The sequence below is a fragment of the Anas platyrhynchos genome, chromosome Z (assembly GCF_047663525.1).
Source record: "Anas platyrhynchos isolate ZD024472 breed Pekin duck chromosome Z, IASCAAS_PekinDuck_T2T, whole genome shotgun sequence".
In the NCBI taxonomy this organism is placed as follows: Eukaryota; Metazoa; Chordata; class Aves; order Anseriformes; family Anatidae; genus Anas; species Anas platyrhynchos.
The window spans coordinates 11,669,690-11,675,689 of record NC_092621.1 but is presented as its reverse complement, the minus strand read 5'-3'; positions in this window follow the sequence as shown (position 1 = coordinate 11,675,689).

The following is a 6,000-nucleotide window of genomic DNA, read 5'->3' as shown; positions in this document are numbered from 1 at the left end:
AAAACTGAGTGTGATTGCATGAAATTTAAATACACTGTGATGAGTGGAAGCATCTAAGATGGTAAAACAGATTTCAAAGGCAAATTCAGTTTGTTTCCTCATAGGAATCTGGTAAACAAGTATGTTTCTTTTTTTTTGCAAAAATGATGGATTTAATTTAGCTCACTGCAAGTTTGATCTCACACATGATTTTGATTTGTCCTTTAACTTCACTGAGCTTTGGACCAAATCTTCTGTGGCCATAACTTTTCTAATAAAGCAAAGCTCACAGGGAGAAAAAATTTTAATTTTTTTTTTCAAGTTGATTTATTTTAAATCAAACTAAATTATAATTTGGGAAAAAAAAAAAAAAAAGTCAATCTTCCAGATGCACAGGGAATATGTCAGCAGTGGAGCTAACATTGGTGCTGTAAAACCACTGTCTTCTGGTTTTATACTGAAAGATTCAGGTACTGATAAAAGAATACTTTTCACAAAACAACTATAACAACTTTGACGTTACACTCCCTTTTGTCCTCTATGGAGACCTACTTCCTCTTCAGAAAAAAAGTTCTGCTAGGCACTACAAAGCACAAACTGATTGCAGATGTTGATTTTATGACACAGGATATATCCTCCAGTCATCCTCTTAGTGTTCACTGGCTATTAATTACCTGGATCTCTCTTTGGTATTGTTGCAAATAACCATATGATTAACCTTCCCCACTTTAACATCTCCCACAGCTCCCCTGCTATCATCAGGGTTTCTTTAAAATTGTCTGCTTACATGAGTTAATCTCAGACCAATTGTTCTCAGCATCTATTATTGATTAGAAATTGTTGTTTCTGTTTAAGAATCAGCATGCCCACAGCCTTGCCTGTTTTTTAAGAGCAACCCATTAAAGTTCCACTAAAATCATGGCTATTGTCAGTCATCCACTAAACCATATCCAGATAAAGAGAAGTGAGCAGATGTTCTTTCCAATCCTGTCCATTATTCTAGGATATCAACAGATTTTCTTATCGGTAAAGGTTATATGTTACTTGCATTGTCAAAACGTGCTGTTATAGTTCAAAGCTGCTATCTCATTCTGTATGTCAAAAAGTACTGCAGTTCTTTATAAAGGGGGAGGTAGGACAACAGGTTAATGGTCTGCAATAGATGAAGAATCTTTCCATAACTTGAAGATAACTTGAGCATCTTTTTTTTCTATTGCCTCAAACAGAGCAGCTTTCTACCTAAATATCTTGCTGTTCTTAAATAACTAAGATTATGCCCTGTCAGATCATAAACTTTAATTAGGAAGAATGACATAATAGGACTGGAAAGTTTTAGTGGTTTATTTGGCATTTCAACTAACAATTGCTAATGTCCTCCTAAAAGCCATATTTTAGTGGACTTTGTTAAGATTCTGGTACATTTTAAGGAAGGAGTTTGATTCTTTAATTGGCTGCTATAGCTATTTTCTCTCTATAACAAGAAGAGTTTTCTGTAAATCAGAATTCTAAAAGCCACCATGTAAAGTGGTATACTTCAGGCATAAAATAATACTCGTCTAATGTCATTTTCTTCCTTTGACATCCACATCTGGAAAAGGCACAAAGTAGAAACACTCTGGTTATAATCATTCCCATTTGGACAGAAGGGAGAACACAACAGTTTTCTAGAATTCTGACAAAAGATACAACGGTTACTGTTTTCATATTTGTTGTGATTCCTTCACCATCAGTAAACAATGAACAGATGCCACATATTTCAGACAACTAATTTGTGTTCTATTTTTGTTTTAGGGGTCTCAGACCTTCACTGAAGATTTCTAGTGAGGTAGAATGAATTAGTTCAGGAAGGCAGATGCCACATATGTTATATCATGTTAAGAAGAAATTCTTTACTTCTGGGAAGCAGTGGATGCCCCATCCCTGGAAAGGTTCAAGACCAGGCTGGATGGGGCTTTGCATATCTAGTGGGAGGTGTCCCTGCCCATGGGAGAGGGGTTGGAACTAGATGATATTTAAGGTCCCTTCCAACCCAAACCATTCTATGGTTGTATGATTCTATTCCTCACTTAAGTAGCAAACTCAATACCAGTGTGTAACCTTGTGGAATGTCCCTATTATTTTTCCTACTTGTGTAAAGAAAAGACAGAGGCACTCACTTTCTTACTTAGTTCACTTAAGACGAAGAAGATACATATATTGTGGTCTTTCATGGAAACTGACTTGTTCCTTACTTTGTTGTTTTAATCTAAAATAAAAATTACTCTTAATTGAAGGCATATGGCATTTCTTTGTACTCAAAAACATAACAGTCTGGGAACAGTATTACTGGGTATCTTGCAGTTAAAAGTTTTCATGCAAGATTTGTAGCTGTTTTACAGACTTACAAGATTTTGCTCATTCTGGTATCTTGGGGAAGCATTTTAAATTTCTGATGAACTCCAGACCTGAATTTGAACCAGGATTCTTTGAAGTTACCTTCAACAGTTGAACTCAGTTAGAGAATATTAGGCTGTCTACATTTGTTTTGCAGCGTCTGTCCCTTCTCATGCAATACTGTTGAAATGGGGGAACAGAAGAGAGCATATATATGTCAGCATCCATGGAGCAGAAGAAAATCTCCAAGACAACTAGTAGTTTGCATAACTTAAAGTGTAACTTTTACACTGGCTATAGATCACTTAAGGAAAGGAGGAATTAAAAAGTTGTGTACAAAACAGCTAAGGGAATAGAGAGAAACAGCTCCTAAGAAAGATATCTATAACTCAAAATGCAGTTAGGCTATTTATATATGAAAAACAAACAAAACCCACACACCAAACCCCTGCCTTGGTCTTTCCATATTAACCATCTTAATCTACCACATTTAAATTTCTAGATTATTATTGAAGACTTCTTTGTGGTAGGTAAGATGAACAGAGAGAGCAAACATTTTCCCTTCCCTCTTTATGCAGGAAAAAGTCAATAAAGAATCATACTGACCAAGAAGGGCATCAGTTATTCACAGAAATATCATAAGTAATTGATCTGCTCATATACACTGTCATGATCCCTAGGAGACAGCAAAGGTTAGAAAAGATTAATCAACTAATTCAGAAATGAAGTACTTGTCATAACGTTCAGAACTATCCTAGGAACTGTTACTCTGAAATAAAAGCCATATTGCATTCGCTCTTTATCTTGTTTTTTCTCTGCAGAATTTAGGAAATACTTCTTGTCTTGTAACTGAGGCCCAACTAGACAAACCCAGCCATAATTTCTTTCCACCAACTTTTACAATACACAAAATAGGATTTTAGATAAAAATAAGATGAACCAGCAAAAATATGTAAATGTACATGCATGTATTTGCTGATGTTTATAATACTACTTTATAATACTACTACTAATAAAAGATTATTTTAAGAAAACCTTTTTTTTTTTTTTTCTGAAACTTTATTGAATTAAGAAATTAACCTTTTCAATGTAATCAAGACATTTTTCCCCTATGCTCAGGATTTTGTATAGACAAAAATTTGCCTGTACATTTGCCTTAACACTTTAGTCAAGTTATTTACTTTGTAAATGAAATGGTTTGGTACCCAAAAGTGAGTGTATGGAGTAGCCATTTGCTTCAAGTTATTTAGTCTATTAATCAGTATATTTTCCCTGGTATTTTCACTCTTAGCTGTTAGCTAAAGAAACAACAAACATTTTCTTAGCTAAATAAACAAACCTGTTTCTTTTGCTGTGGAAAGCTATTTAGTCTTCAAAGCTTCTCTGATGATTTATAGAACAACAAAATGTTCAGTTTGAATACAATTTGCAGTGGTTTTGACCTTGGTAACCTGAATAAACAAAAGGAAAAAATTTTAAAGACTAGTCGATGGCATGGCATTTCTGATATCAAAGGACCTATAGTAAAGTTAATGTATGGTCTAGATTACAAAGTTTTTCTGACATATTGGGCTGGCTGGAGAGCAGCAAAATCATAGCATGCAAGAGTACAGATGGTGCAGCTGCCTTAACACACATGCCAGAGGAGGATACAGGCAAAGCCCATTTTTTCAGCTGAAACACTAAGTATTGAAAGTTCCTAGAGTTGCTAGAGGATGAAAGATTTAGGATATATGCAGTAAGAAATGTCATGTAAGGATTATATATGTGATCCAGCTGTCATCTGAAATGGTAGGATCCTAGTACTTCACCTAAACCTCATCTAAACCAAATGTTTCATATATAGTAACTGATTTTCTCTACAGAAGGTATAAACATAGGTTAAAAAAAGAGATGAAAACTACCTGAAATTTAAGGAACCAATTCCCTGGAAGCCATCCTGCCCAACCACAACAGAGGATATTAATCTGCTGGGGAAAGTCCAAACTTAGGTATCAGGTGGCATTAAAGATCCGTTTTAACTGTTAGCTCTCTGTGGAAGCAATGCTGCTTTCCCCACATTTTGTTCAAGCAAAATGCAGTCAGCTGTCACTGTAGGCACTAGGAGTGAAACAAATAACTATTTGGGAATTGTCTTAACTACTTGGCCTGTATCAGGACATTACAGAATCACAGAATCATAGAATATTCCGAGTTGGAAGGGACCCGTAAGAATCATCGAGTCCAACTCCTGGCTCCACACAGGTCTACCCAAAAGTTTAGACCACGTGACTAAGTGCACAGTCCAAATACTTAAACTCCAACAGGCTTGGTGCAGTGACTGCTACCCTGAGGAGCCTGTTCCAGTGTGCGACCACCCTCTCAGGGAAGAACTTCTTCTTGATGTCACAGAATCACAGAATCACAGAATTTCTAGGTTGGAAGAGACCGCAAGATCATCGAGTCCAACCTCTTGACCTAACACTAACAGTCCCCACTAAACCATATCCCTAAGCTCTACATCTAAACGTCTTTTAAAGACTTCCAGGGATGGTGACTCCACCACTTCCCTGGGCAGCCTGTTCCAATGTCTAACAACCCTTTCCGTAAAGAAGTTCTTCCTAACATCCAACCTAAAACTCCCCTGGCGCAACTTAAGCCCATTCCCCCTTGTCCTGTCACCAGGCACATGGGAGAATAGACCAACCCCCACCTCGCTACAGCCTCCTTTAAGGTGTCTGTAAAGAGCAATAAGGTCACCCGAGCCTCCTTTTCTCCAGGCTGAACAATCCCAGCTCCCTCAGCCGCTCCTCGTAGGACTTGTTCTCCAGGCCCCTCACCAGCTTCGTCGCCCTTCTCTGGACCTGTCTATCCTAAACCTCGCCTTTGACACCATTCCCATGGGTCCTATCACTGGTGAGTAAGAAGAATAAATTGATTCCCAGAATTGTGCCAGAATCATTCGGAGTCTTTTTATGTTTGTCTTCACAGTGCCTCCTTGCATGAACTAATGCTGTTTCATAATTGACAAAATAATTATTGCTATGTATTTCAAAATAAGGTAGCTGAAATTATAATTCTCTGTTTTGTACCCAGTAGTCAAATCTTTCATCGCTGTTATTTTCTTTCTTCCCCTTCAAATTCTTTTCATCCTTTTGTTCCTAGAGAAAGGACAATTCCTTCAAGCACATTAATCAACTGTACTAGTGATGCCGCTCTAAGAGCAGGTTTACTGTAGTCAGGAATGTGGAAAAATAGCAATCTTTAACAAGGCCAGGAAAATCCTGATGCACGTGAACCTGTGCAAACTAAGAAGGCTTGCTTATGCTATTCATGGGGAAGACACATCCTTGCCATCAGATCATGTCCTTTAGAGAATATGATATTGCACTCAAATGTCACTGTCAGCACCACTGAATAAACCCAGATTGTGCTATGTTTACTCAAGTGAAGTGGTAGTTAAGTCCACAAATAGTGCAGAGCAGAAATTCTGCTTACCATGACTGAAAGGAGCAGAATGCAGTTCCTTGAATTTTATGCTCTCTGGAGTAGCATCTAAATTGTCTTTTGGGCTTTGTATTACAATGACCAAACCTCTGACTGCTTAATGATGACACAGCTACTAGTTTTAGACCATTCTTATGAGCACAGGATTTGGCTTACTATTTG